Consider the following 13,748-nt stretch of genomic DNA (forward strand, 5'->3'; position numbering starts at 1 on the left):
TTATAAAATCTTATTATGTTAGGAATGAATAGATATATGATGTTGATAAACTTACTCCTTTATGAGTTAGTGGTTATGTAGTTGATAAATCTTGAGGCATTGGTATAGCTTTGTATCTATCATATAAAGTTTATTATTGAATTGAAATATTATGTTTAAAGTTTGTACGAGCTTACTAAGCATGCATTACTTACGTAGTTGTTTATCCCTTACTTTACAGATTATCGGAAGCTCAAACGGGTTGGAAGCTCGTCGGAGATCTATCACACTATCCAACGATTATATTGATAGATTTTAATATCTTGGTTAAGGTTATAATGGCATATGATAATTTTATACATTCTTAAATAATTGCATATAAAAAGTGGCGTGCAATGAATTATGTGACATCACATGTATAAATTTATAAATTACTATTCATTAGATATAAAAGTTAATAATCACTATCTTTCTACTGATTTTTTTGTGACATCTTATTTTGGTTTTCTCTTTTGTTGGTTTTTAAACTTAGTTCGTAATTATTTTTTGCAAATAAGTTCTACTAGGTGTTATTGGCAATGTTAAGTATGAGTCCTATTTCAGGTCAATTTTGAGAAGTAATCTTCTAGTTAAACTCTGTTTATTTTTTCAATCAAATACTAATTAGTTTATATTATTTTATTATTATTTGACCTATGAATTTAGTCTATAAATAGGCTCTTTTACAACCTTAGAAAATACACCCATTAGAGATTAGAACTTATAACACATTTAGAGAATTTTGTGATTACTTTGAGGGTTCTTTGTTTTCAAGTTTTCGGGGTTTAATTTTTATCTCCATCTTTTGTACTCTTCGTTCTTTTGCCATTATAGTAAAGTTATCTTTGCCCGTGGTTTTTTATCCTCTTTGGAGGGGTTTTTCCACATTAAATTTGCATGTTAAATTTCTCAATTTATTCTGCTATTTTTTTAGTTGTTGCTTAATGGGGTTGATCCCAACAAGTGGTATCAAAGCTAGTTCAATGTTCATAGATCAGTCCATTCAGATATGGCAGCAACAAGGTCTTAAATTGAGAAGTTCGATGGTGACACAAATTTCAATTTGTGGCAAGTTCGGATGATGGCAATTTTAGTTCAAACCAACTTGAAAAAGGTTGTTGCCGGGAAAAAACCTAATAATCTAAATCAAACAGAATGGGAAGAGCTTGATGAAAAGGCCTTGTCTGTAATCCAGTTGTGCCTCGTGAATACAGCATTGTAGGAGGTATTGATGAAGAAAACGTCATCCGCCTTGTGGAAAAGGTTAGAAACTCTTTATGCGACTAAGACTCTAGCTAACCGTTTAGTGTTGAAACAACGTCTATTTACGTTTTGCATGAACAAATGTGAGCTTCTTAGAGATTACATCAGCCAATTTGTTACTTTTTTAAATAATTTAAAGAATGTTGAGGTTCATATTGACGATGAAGATTAGGCTATGCTATTATTGTGCTCTTTACCTCCTTCATACAAGTCTTTCAAGGAGACCCTAATTTATTGCAGAGGCAAACTCTCATTCGAAGATATGAATGGTCATTTTTTGAGTAGAGACAAACTCAACAATGACTTTGGTTTGGATAGCAAGGCAGATAAGCAAGTTTCTATTTTGGCAGCATCAAAGAAACGAGACAAAATGTGTTACTATTGTAAAAAGTTAGGTCACGTTAAAAAAGATTGTTATAAGCTGCAAAATAAAAGAGCTACTGAGAGTAACGAGAAAGATGTAGCTGGTTCTAATTTGACCGATGAAATCAATGATGATTTCTTGTTAGTGTAAGAGTGATAACTCCAAGCTCACGTCCAAATGGATCCTAGATTCGGGATGTTCTTTCCACATGTGTCCCAATAGAGAATGGTTCTCCACATACAGTTCAGTTGAATGTAGAGTTGTGCGTATGGAAAACAATTCATTTAGTAAGGTAATTGGTATTGATACTGTAAAAATTGAGATACACGATGAGACGATTAGGACACTCTCAGATGTCAGGTATGTACTTGATTTACGAAAAATCTCATCTCTTTAAGTATTTTTGACTTGAAAGGATGCAAAATCAACATTGAGTCGAGTGACATTAAAGTATCTCGTGGAGCCCTCGTTTTGTTAAAAGGTAAAAGAACTGGTAGCCTTTATATTCTAGAAGGTTCTACATTGACCTATGAAATCGGACGTCCCTCGTCCGTTACGGAGTTGAAGTCAACTCGTTTGGAGCAGAGGCAACTTGGTCATAAGAGGGAAAAATGTATGACCATTTCATTGAAGAGAGATTCTCTTTTGGGTGTAGGTTTTAAAAAGTTAGGGCATTGTGTTCGTGAAAATTAGACTCGAGTTAATTTTAATTTGGCAGTGTACAAGTTGAAGGCTAAAAGTCTTCCAGTTTCTAAGAACAAATTCGACTTAATTAATTCTCTACATAGTTCAAGATTGGCCCGTGGCAGGCTTTGGCAAAGATGACATTGTGGAAATATGAGTCAAGGTGGAAATTTGTTAAGTATGACTCATATTTCAGTCAAATTTGATAAATAATCTTCTAGTTAAACTCTGTTTATTTGTTTGAATCAAACACTGATTAGTTTAGATTATTTTATTATTATTTGACCTATGAATTTAGTCTATAAATAGGCTTTTTTACAACCTTAGAAAATACACCCATTAGAGATTAGAACTTATAACACATTTAGAGAATTTTGTGTCTACGTTTTGAGGGTTCTTTGTTTTAGGGGTTTAGTTTTTATTTCCTTCTTTTTTACTCTTCGTTCTTTTGCCACTATAGTAAAATTATCTTTACCCATGGTTTTTTATCATCTTTGGAGGGGTTTTTTCACGTTAAATTTGTGTGTTCAATTTCTCAATTTATTTCGTTATTTTTTTACTTGTTTCTTAATCAGGTAGATCCCAATAGGCGAAAATATGTTTATAAATAAATTCTATTTGGAGTTCTCCAATAGTGGTGGCGGTGACAATAGTTCACTTTGTTTTACCTGAAAGGATCGGTAGTATTAGTAATTTTAGTTTTGAGTGTTTTTTTGGTTGTTTCTTTTGGTGGTTGATTACTATGGTGCATCTTTAATGATTTTTTGGTACTACTAATTTAGTGGTCTTGATATATCTCTCCTCCATTAGATTTTTATTATGAAAATAGAATTACTATTTCTTTAAAAAAACAAATAGAACTTAATAATTATTCATATAGTCAATTGGAAAATGATGGTAAAAGTATCATAAAGGCCCCTATACTAAGAGTTAGATTACATTTTACTTCTTTTATTCGAACAATAGGCAAATAAGTCCCTATAAATTAGATCAAAGAGCAAACTAGTGTTTTTGTTGAAAATTTCAGCCATTTTTCTATTAAAAATTGGTCCATGTACGCCAACATGATATACATATGGCACGTCACAAGCCATTATCTAGTTATTTTGTCAACCACGTCAACTTTTAATAGTACAAGTGGATGGAATTTGGAATAGAAAGGACCAATTTGCTTTTTAATCTAATATACTAGATTTAATTTACTCAGTTTTTGAGTAGAAAAAATAAAATGCAATTTGCCTCCTAACAAGGGACCTCCATAGTATTTTTACCAAAAACTTAAGTAATTAAAATTGGTAGTACAATGAAAGGCTTGATTGTTGGGGAAATGAGACATAAGGTATTGGACCATGTTAGGAATGGGAAAGTTGTTAAATAAGGAAGTTAGTTGTTAGGCAGTTAATATTCAGTTAATAACTGACTCTCATGTACTGCTTATTAAATACCCTATGTATGTTTCTTCATGATGAATGGAAATGAGTCTCTACTCAACATGGTATCAAGAGCCATAGTATTTCTGGTATAATTTTTTTCCTCTTAGTAAGCTGTGTGCATGGCTACGGATGGTATTCCTGCAGATGATACGCCTCGTCACTCCAGCAACTCTGGTGTAGCAATTTATTCACCAGATTCTGGAGGTTCCAATTTGACAACTGTTCAATACTTTGCCAAGCATGACACTATTAAACTCAGCAATCAGAACTTCTTGCTCTGGAAACATTAGTTATTATTGATTCTCGAAGGGTATGGCCTGGAAGGGTTTGTGCTAGGCACCACACTTTCCCCACCTGCACTGATTTCGGATTCTGATGGCCAGCTTGTGGCAAATCTAGCATTTCTCATTCATCACAAACAAGATAAGTTCTTGGCATCATGGCTTTTATCCACAGTTTCTGATGATATTTTGATACATTTAACCGCAGCTAAAACCATTTTGATATTTGGACTACCATTGACAGACGCTTTGGTGCTAAGTCCAACATCAAGCTATCAAGTATGAGGCATGCTCTATATTCGATCAAGAAAGCTGGTCTTTCAGTTAAAGACTATCTTTCCAAGGTCAAAACTCTAAGTGATAATCTGACTACTGCTGGGAGTCCAGTTTCTCAACAAGAACAGATCACTGTTATACTGCCCGGTCTTCCTGTTGAATTTGAATCTATTCGAGTTCTTGCTGCAGCTACATCCTTGAGTCTTGATCTTATCATTGAAATGCTCTTCGACTGCGAAGAACGTCAGTTAAGTCAGTTATCTGATGCACCTTTGCAAGCCAATCAGGTATCTAGTACACAACAAGGTACTTCTGAAAACTTGAAATCAAACTCAGATTCTAGTCGTGACTCCACTCGTGGACAAAGGGGTTCAAGCCGTGGATGGTCTTGTGGTCGTGCTCGTGACTCGGGTTGAGGGTGGTATCGGTCTAGAACACAATGCCAATTGTATGGTAAAATTGGACATTTGGTGCAAGCATGTTATCATCGTTTTGATGAAAACTTTTCTGGTCCTGATTCAAGTTCATCAGTGGCTATTAACTATCATCAATTCCATGATGCTCCTACAAACTGCTGTCTCTCCAGAGTGGTTGTCATGCATGTCCATCTTCTTCATCGAATTTACATTCTGTGGTGCCTAGTCAAATGTGGTACCCCGATTCTGGTGCAACCAATCATATCACCCCAAATGTAATTGGTCTACAGAATACCTCCACTTACACAGGTACCAACAACGTCTCCATGGGTAATGGTGAGTTAGTATCCATTGCTAATATTGGTTCTTCAAGCTTTGTAGCTGGTTCTCGGTTGTTGCATCTAAAGAATGTACTGCATGTTCCCTCAGTCTATAAAAAATTAATTTCTGTAGGACAATTTGCAAGAGATAATGCAGTCTATTTTTAATTTCATCCTTTTTTATGCTTTGTGAAGGACATACAGACAAGGATGATATTACTGGAGGGCCACATGCATAATGGATTGTACAGGTTTGATGTTTCTTCTTCTCATTCACAAAGGTTCCCCTCTGTCAAAAGATTCGAGTCTCCTAGTGTGAGCAACGTCCAGACGACCTCTTCTGTTGAAGTTTGGCATGACAGGCTTGGACATCCATGTCCCAATGTTCTTACATGAGTCTTGAAGTCCTGCGAAGTTTCATTCAAACACAACAAGTTACACTCTGTATGTACACCTTGTCAAATAGGCAAGGCTCACAAACTGCTGTTTAGTGCCTCTTGAACAGTATATTCAGACCCATTTGAGTTAGTTATTTCTGATGCTTAGGGACCTTCTCATGTGACTTCCAATAGCTTTACTTACTACATGTCATTTGTAGATATGTACAGTAGGTTTACTTGGTTATATTTTCTAAAATCAAAGAATGAAGTGTTTCAATGTTTTTTCTTTTTCACAAGATGGTTCAAGTATAGTTTGGCAAATCCATCAGAATGTTGCAGACAGATGGAGGGGGTGAATATAGGTCCTTGTTTAACACTCTTGCTAGTCTGGGAATTCAACATCGAGTAACATGCCTGCACACGTCAGAGCAAAACGAGGTCACTGAACGCAGGTATTGTCATATAGTTGATATGGGATTAGCATTACTAGCTCGTGCTTCAATGCCACTAGAATACTGGATGTCTACTTTCTCTCAAGCAGTTCATCTTATCAATAGGTTACCAACTTCTGTTTTGGAGCACAAAACCCCCTATGAAAAGTTATTTAAAGCTAGACCAGATTACTCTCAGCTGAAGGTGTTTGGAAGCGCTTGTTTTCCATACCTACGCCCTTTCCAACAACATAAGCTCCAATTTTGGTCTCAATAATGCGTTTTTCTTGGATTGAGTTCTAACCAGAAGGGGTACAGGTGTCTGGCTCCAGATGGCCAAGTTTTTGTCCCAAGACATGTTGTGTTCAATGAGACACTGTTTCCTTTTCAAAATGGGTTCCCCTCATCAAAGACCGACACTAGTGCCAGATTTTGTCACCAACAGTCTGCTGTTCTAGTTGTTGGCCCAAATGGTCAGTTGGTTTCACAACCATCGTGTACACCTGCAGCTCCTCCTGGCTTCGTGAACATACATTCTTCAAGGTCTCATCAATCCTCTAGTTCCAGTTCGGTACCAAGAAGTTTGGACAATGAGGTCAGTTCGCCTACACACCATAGTCCAGACCGGTCCTCATGAGTGTCTCTACCTATTACACAAGTAGCTCCTACTGTTAATAGACACCCCATGTGCACTTGATCAAAGAGTGGAATGTTTAAGCCAAGAGTGCTTTCTACTGTTCTAGAGGAGAAGGAACCAGTCACTATTGGTGAAGCTTTCAAAAGCACTGCCTGGACTGCAGCTGCACAAGCTGAATATCAAGCCTTGCTAGCAAACAAAACATGACATCTCGTAACATTACCTGAAGGGCGTCGAGTAGTGGGATGCAAATGGATTTTTAGGATTAAACGACATGCTGATGGGACAGTCGCTCGTTATAAGGGCCGATTGGTTGTCAAAGGTTACTTACAGGAAGCAAGTGTTGATTTTTTTGAAACCTTCAGTCCAGTGATCAAGCCAACAACGATTAGGGTGATCTTGTCTCTTGCAGTGTCTCGCGGGTGGCTTCTCAGACAAGTAGATGTTAACAATGCATTTTTGAATGGAGACCTGAGTGAATAGATTTACATGGCTCAACCGCCAGGTTTTGAGTAATACTCAGCTGATGGTTGACCACTCGTTTGCAAACTACGAAAGGCCCTCTATAGTTTGAAACAGGCCCCTCGTGCGTAGTTTCATAAGCTCTGAGAGTTCTTGGTGGCTGTTAATTTTGTTGCATCTAAGGCCGACAGTTCACTCTTCATTCAACGAGAAGGGTCTCAAGTTCTATATGTCCTCATCTACGTTGATGATATAATAATCACTGGAACCAACTCTCATGCTATTGATGAGTTTGTAAAAAGTCTTGATGATCAGTTTTCCTTGAAAGATTTATGTCACTTGAACTACTTTCTTGGGATCGAAGTAACATACACTTCGAATGGTTTTCTTCTCAGCCAAAAGAACTACATTCTAGAACTACTTCGATGGGCATCTATGGAAATGTCCAAAACCTCCATTACCTCTATGGTGACTACATGTCAGCTATCTGTTCATGAAAGAACTCCAATAGAAGATGAAAGTCTGTTCAGGAGTATTGTGGGAGCTCTACAATATGTGGTCATAACAAGACCAGACATTGCCTTCGCAGTCAACAAGGTATGTCAGTACATGCACAAACCTCTAGATACACACTTCAAAGCTGTAAAAAGGATTCTGCGATACCTACAAGGAACACTAGAGTTTGGATTACAGTTCACTCGCAACTCCAAACTTCTTCTCGAAGGCTATTCTGATGCCAGTTGGGGATCTGACATTGATGACCGACGATCAACATCTGGTTTTTGTGTTTTCTTTGGTGGGAATCCAATTTCTAGGAGCTCGAAGAAGCAACAGGTCGTATCGAGATCCACAGCAGAAGCCGAATATCACAGTCTAGCTCATGTCACTACAGAAATAAAGTGGATTTGATCGTTGCTGACAAAACTTGGTGTTAAAGTTCACAGCAAGATGTTGGTTTGGTGTGATAGTTCTGCAGTTATTGCTGTAGCCAACAATCCAGTCATGCATTCTAAATTCAAACACGTGGAGTTAGACCTATTTTTGTAAGGGAAAAGGTGGTGAATGGCTCACTGCAAGTAGGTCATGTCTCTGGACAAGAGCAAGTAGCTGATATTTTGACCAAACCATTATCAGTAGGGTTGTTTGACAAATTCAGAAGAAAACTTAGGGTGATTTCCATGGAAAGAGATGTTGTACAAAAGTAAGACAAAGTCTCATACAGGAACGAAGAGAGTCAAGATGCATGGGCCATGTTAGGAATGAGAAAGTTGTTAAATAAGGAAGTTAGTTGTTAGGCAGTTAATATTCAGTTAATAACTGACTCTTATGTACTGCTTATTAAATACCCTATGTATGTTTCTTCATGATGAATGGAAATGAGTTTTTACTCAACAAACCACACTACCCTTTACTCTCTAACAACCATTATGCCATGAAGAATGGTGGATTCATAATGGCATGGAGCCAAAATGCAATTTACGTCTTTATAAAGGGTATCTATAATACTTTTACCAAAACATATAAGTAATAAAAATTGGTAGTAGAATGGAAGGCGTGTTTGTTAGGGAAAGGAGACATAAGTTGTTGGGCCAGACTACCCTTTACTCTCTAATAACCCTTATGCCGTGAAGAATGATGGATTAGTAATGGCACGAATTGCATTTTATTCCACATGACATGGAAGCTTTAGAATAACTTAATTCATAAAAAAGTTTTTTGAACATATAAATTTTAATTAAATTTATCAATATTCCTATAAGTTATTAATCTAGATTTACATAAGTCCAAAGAGGGGTGATGGGGTTTTGTTGTATGTTTAAGGAGCTTGTTGTGTTTGCAGTTATAGTAACACTTATAACGACTTTCTATAACTTATCAATTGTTTGATAGCTAGATTAACTTAAACGTGTTTGAAAAGAAAAAAAATCACTTAAGACTATATAAAATGCGAGGCTGAAATTCTAATCCGTGATTTTAAGCTTTACTCTCTTACAAGTCTAATGTTGAGCAATCATTTGTAATATTTAAACATTGATGCATTTAGCATCTATTAAAGGAAGACAACAGTCATATTCTCTTTAAGATATGAATGTTTATTATTTTTAAGGTAAGTTATTTGGTCATTTTAAAAAAAAAATTTAACTAAATTAATCACTTTATTGTTAAACTAAATGGAATGCGCTCATTTCCTTTTATATTTCTTATTTCTTTGATTTTTCTTTTTTTTCTTTTCTTCCTTATTTTTTTCATCTTCTCATTTCTAACTTACTAACCTTAGCTCTCGCTTCCTCTATCAAACCACCAGGCAATGAATTTTGGGCTGAGGCAGTTACATATGCGTGCCATCTAATTAACCGGTTACCATCAATTGCAATAAATGGAAAACCTCCTATGGAGATGTGGACTGGTAAACCTGCTACTGATTATGATTCTTTACATGTTTTTGGTTCCACTGCATATTATCATGTAAAAGAATCTAAGTTAGACCCAAGAGCAAAGAAAGCATTATTCGTAGGTATAACTGGTGGAGTAAAAGGATACCGTCTCTGGTGTCCTGATACAAGGAAGATTGTTTTCAGTAGAGATGTGACTTTTGATGAATCAACCATGATAAAGTACAAGGATTCACAAAAGGATGACAAAACTAGTAGTACTTTGCAGCAGGTGGAGCTTGAAAAGGTTAATGATGATCCAACTAATGTTGAAGGAACAAATGATGAAGAAGTTTCGACCCAAGAACTTCTACAGCAACAAGATTCAATTACATATAGGAGGCCAAGAAGAGAGATTCATAAGCCTACTCGCTTTGATGATATAGTGGCCTATGCACTTTCAATTGCAGATGATGATGTTCCTTCTACTTACACAGAAGCAATAAGTAACCTTGATGGTGTAAAGTGGAAGCAAGCTATGAATGAAGAAATGCAGTCTCTTTATAAAAATAGGACTTGGAAGTTGGTGACATTGCCCAAGGGAAAGAAGGCAATTAGATGCAAATGGGTATATGCAAAGAAAGAAGGATTTCCTGGTAAAACTAAATTCGATACAATGCTAGATTGGTAGCAAAGGGTTACGCTCAGAAAGAAGGAATAGACTACAATGAAGTGTTTTCTCCTGTTGTGAAGCATTCGTCTATTCGGATTTTGCTAGCCTTGGTTGCACAATATGACCTTGAACTAGTTTAACTTGATGTGAAGACGGTTTTTTTACACGGTGATTTGGAAGAGGAAATCTATATGACTCAGCCTGATGGATTCAAGGTTGCTGATAAAGAAAATTGGGTTTGCAAACTGATGAAGTCACTTTATGGATTGAAACAATCTCTGAGGTAGTGGTACAAGCGATTTGATCAGTTCATGAAAGGGCAAAAGTACACAAGAAGTAAATTTGACCATTGTGTGTATTTTCAAAAGCTACAAGTAGGAACTTTCATATACTTGCTCTTATATGTTGATGATATGCTGATAGCATCTAAGAGCAAAGTTGAGATTGAGAAATTGAAGACTCAACTCAATCTTGAGTTTGAGATGAAAGATCTAGGTGAAGCTAAGAAGATTCTTGGAATGGAAATATGTAGAGATAGAGCTCATGGCAGAGTTAGTTTGCCTTAGAAGTAGTATTTGAAGAAAGTACTACAGCAGTTTGGCATGAACGAGCAGACAAAACCTGTAAGTACCCTGTTGGCTTCTCATTTCAAGCTTTCTGCACAACTATCTCTGTTGACACTATTTTTTTTGATAAAATGGAGTCGACTTGGATTTTGAAAATACAAACAAAAACGGGAGTCGCCACCAATCATTTTTGATGAGGTGTGATCGGGTCACCTCGTAAAACGGTTGTTTTTAATAAACGATTTAGATTTTATTAAAACAACGATTTTGGTCCACAAAATTCAGAAAAATAGGTTCGGGAGTCGATTACGCACGAGGAAGGGTTAACACCCTCGATACGCCCAAAATTGGTACCTAGTTGATTACTTAATATCTTGGTGTCAAAAACTAAAAACTCTAAAAGAATTTAAAAATACGATCCCTCTTTATATTGTATTATTTTAAAAATTACTCGAATAAATCAAAATGAAAAATGTCTTCTTATCTCGAATTAACAAGATGTTACATCCAGTAAGTTAGGACACGACACCTCGTATTTTGAGAGTAAGCTTGCCTTTTATTTTTTTTTATTTCAATTTTCAAAGGATATTCAGTTATTTAAGATCAACGAGAGAAAAATCGAAGCTCAGTAAGTTAGGGCACGATTTCTCGAATTTTTTAAATACGGAATATTGCCTTTATTTTAGAAATTTTCTCTTTTTTACGAATTTGGGTAAAAATTGATGTAATGTTAAATAATATGCGAATGAAGGGTTACATTGATGGAATGATGATATAGAGCATAAAATAACAGTTTATGAATAAAATGTTGCATCAATGAATGTCAATAATATGGAAATACGAACGAGCTAGTTATAGATCACATGATGGAAATAATCACACAATGTACATCAATTTTAATACAAATTAATAATCAAAGATAAATGAAATAAAATAACATACAAGAACAATTTAAGATACATAAAAAATTTATATATAAAAAAGGGTTTTAAAATAAACACAAAAAGAATTGACATAAATAGAATATAAAACAGTTTGAAATAAATAATTTAAAGCAATTTAAAATAAACAATACATAAAACAATCTAAAAGGAAAAACATATGAAAAATCTAATATAAATAATTTACAAGACAGTTTAAGATAAAATGATATATATATATAGCAAGTCATAATAAATAATATAGGAAATAATTTAAAATACATAATGTCTAAAATAATATAAAACAGTTTAATATGAATAATATATAAAATCTAAAATAAATAAAAATGTAAAATTTGCTAAAAATGAGAAATATAAAAAAGGAGGATTTAAATTGGGCAGATAGGGATTAAATTGTAACAAAAAATGAGATTTAGGGTAAAAATCTGTAATAAGATGAACAAAGAGGATTAAAATCAAAATTCGCGCAAAGTTCGAAGACCAAATGGGTGAATAAACCCATCCCTGGACAAGTGTCAGTTTTTCAGCAATCCAGTAAGTGAGGGACCCGATTGAAAACCAAACAACATTGTGGGGTAAAATTTTAAAAAAGAAAAATGAACAAAAGGAGTAAATTAAAAGAAACATAAATGCGGAGGGACCAGGGTTGTAAATAACCCATTTCATGAAAACGCGCGGATCCTCCCTAGAGCGGGTCGGGTCGCGCGCGGGTTGCCCCCAAATGGCGCTGTTTTTGGGCCATTGAAACAAGCCCCAAACGACACCGTTTTGCATCTTCTATAAAAGCCAATTTTTTTTTAAACATTATTTCTTCCTTTCTGTTAGAAAAAACTCTCTTTCTCTCAACTCTCTCCCTTTCTCAGCCCTATTTCCGGCCAAGGCTCCGGCCGATGGCCTCCATGCCGGTTGCTGGTCACCGGCGACGGCGCCGCCTCTCACGGTGGCCGAAAAACCCAAAATTTCTTATTTTTAGCCCATTTTAAGCCTAGATTTTAGATCAATGAGACAAATGCCTAGAAAAGGGAAAAAGAATAGAAAAGGTTCTGCCTTTAGCCTTCTTTGCCGATTTCAACACCGAAGAAAATGTCCGACGGCAAGTTACGAAGCAACACAGGTGAGTCTCTTTCCCTTTTTTCCCTTTTTTCTTTTAAAAATGATTCTAAAAAAATAATAAATAAATAAATAAAAGAAATAAAATGAATAAATCAGAGAAAAAATGGAAGGCAACCTTTTTTTTCCTTTTTATTTCTAATCTGTAAAGAAAATGCCCAGAAGAAGCAAATACATTTCCTATTCGGCTTTTTATAGTCGATTTCAAATCCCTAACTTTTACCATATGGTCATTTTGTGGTTTGGATTGCATATTTGTCGTTTCTTCTTTTTTCTTGCAGGTTATAGAGCAGTGTCAGATGCGCGTGAGGAACCAGCGATTGGCGAGCGGCGGCGGTGTGGCAAACGAGGAGGCCACTCGAGGCATGTGGCTCCTAGGGTTTCTTCTTGGCTGAAAGTTGGTATAGTTTTAGGCCATTAGGCTTAGACTTAATTTGGGCTGGAGTTTTGGGTTCGTTTTTTTGTAATTGGACTGTTTTGAGTGTATTGGGCCCAGGCAGATTTTGGGCTTTACAATCTCCTTCGACGAATACGGAACAAGAATACATGTTACAAGTTCCGTATTCTAATGCAGTGGGTAGCTTGATGTATGCAATGGTGTGTACAAGACCCGACATTTCACAGACAGTTAGTATAGTGAGCAGGTATATGCATAATCCTGGAAAAGGACATTGGCAAGCTGTGAAATAGATTCTACGGTATATTCTGAAGACCGTGGATGTTGGATTACTGTTCAAGCAAGATACTACACTTGGTAAAAGTGTTATTGGGTACGTTGATTCTGACTATATCGGTGATTTAGACAAACAAAGATCAACCACCGGTTATGTGTTTACAGTTGCTGGAGGACCAATAAGTTAGAAGTCTACACTGCAGGCTACAGTTGCGTTGTCAACCAAAGAAGCCAAATACATGGCTGTAACAGAGGCTGTAAAGGAAGCTATTTGGTTACAAGGTATGGTTAAAACCTTGGGATTGGTTCAGGAGCATATTAACGTGTATTGTGATGGTCAAAGTGCTATTCATTTAGCAAAGAATCAAGTCTATCATGCACGTACAAAGCATATCGACGTACGATTCCATTTTGTGTGGGAATTTATTGATGAGGGGAAAATTCGTCT

The sequence above is a fragment of the Gossypium raimondii genome, chromosome 10 (assembly GCF_025698545.1).
Source record: "Gossypium raimondii isolate GPD5lz chromosome 10, ASM2569854v1, whole genome shotgun sequence".
Lineage (NCBI taxonomy): Eukaryota > Viridiplantae > Streptophyta > Magnoliopsida > Malvales > Malvaceae > Gossypium > Gossypium raimondii.